Below are 1,680 nucleotides of genomic sequence, written 5' to 3' on the forward strand. Positions count from 1 at the left end.
CCCCTTCCTCCTCCCCTTCTCTTTTTTTGAGACAAGGTCTGGCTCTATCACCCAGGCTGGAGTGCAGTGGTGCTATCTCAGTTTACTGCAACCTCCACTTCCCAGGCTCAAGAGATCCTCATGCCTCAGCCTCCCAAGTAGTTGGCATTACAGGCACTACCATGCCTGGTTAATTTTTGTATTTTTTGTAGAGACAGGGTTTTGCCATGTTGCCCAGGCCTGTCTTGAACTTGGGAGCTCAAGTGATTTGCCTGCCTTGGCCTCCCAAAGTACTAGGATTACAGGTGTGAGCCACCACGCCTGGCCTATGCTGTAACTCTTTCTTGCATATTTTCTTCTTCTCTCTGTAGACTAAGAAGATCTTGCTGAGTTTGCACAGTTAGTCTCTTAGGGACTGACCAACTGACCTTGTCTGGTACATTTACCTATTTTATTCAATGTGCTAAACACCTCAGTCATGGCTGTAATGTTTGTAAATAGTCACCTCTATAGCTCAGACTTCATAGAGCAGCAAGAAATCTAATTGACACACTCGGTTTCAGTCACTTAGATTGTGTAGGAAAAAGGATAACTTTTTAGAGTGAGTAGCATCAGTTAATTGTGGTGGGTAAAAAGGGAGGGGATTTAATGGGAGATTTTATTTTGACTCATATTAGTAGGTTAATATTATCCTGGTTTTCATGTAAATACACTCTAAGCCAGTGGGAATGTTGTGATTTATAACTAGAAGGGTAAATTATGAGTAGAAAGCCCTAGGTAATAACTCATAGGGGAAGAAAAAGATAAAAATATTGCTTATTTTGAGGAAATCATTATTTCTAATTATAAACACATTTATTGAAATCTTTGTGACAGAGATTCTTAATTACATGTGGACTCACTACAATTTGAGGAAACCAAAATCATGCCCTTTACAGAAAATGTTATAAATAGAGGAAAAAATACCATTGCCTTTTAAAATCATTTTGTAAATTTAGATGAGTTATTCCAGATGAATTAACCCCTCTTAGCCATTTTGCAGCCTACCAGTGAAAATATCAAATGCTAATCAAAAAATACAAAACAGAAATATAAATTTATCGAGTATTGCATTTTGATGATTTAGGTATCAAAATCATCAAATATATAATGAGAGATTATATAGAATAAGAATACACATGTTTTCTATGAGACCGTCTCATATAGGAAATGCTTCTTAAGTAGGACAATTTTATTTTCAGTTGTAAAAGTGAATCAGCTAAAAAATTATGAATCATCTATGATATGTAAGACTCTAGATATAGTTGGAAACAGAGATGAGTGTACCACTAAAAAAACTCCTATCATAGGTGAATAAGAGGTGTACTTGTAAAGATAATTAACCCAGCAGTGTAGGGTAAGAGACAAATGCGTGACGCAGAGGACAAATGCTAGAGAAGTCCAAAGAGAGAGATCATTGTGGGTTGTATATTATTTGTGTCCTACTTTATTTTGGATAAAGGAAGAGTCTTGACTATAGCAGATTAAGGAAAAAGTAAAGAGAGTTTAATTTTTAAAAAACAAAAAAGGCCGGGCACGGTGGATCATGCCTGTAATCTCAGCACTTTGGGAGGCCAAGGCAGGAGGATTGCTTGAAGACAGGAGTTCAAGACCAGCCTGGGCAACATGGCTAAACCCCATCTCTACAAGAAAAAAAAAAAA

The sequence above is a fragment of the Mandrillus leucophaeus genome, unplaced genomic scaffold, assembly GCF_000951045.1.
Source record: "Mandrillus leucophaeus isolate KB7577 unplaced genomic scaffold, Mleu.le_1.0 Scaffold229, whole genome shotgun sequence".
NCBI classification, from domain to species: Eukaryota; Metazoa; Chordata; class Mammalia; order Primates; family Cercopithecidae; genus Mandrillus; species Mandrillus leucophaeus.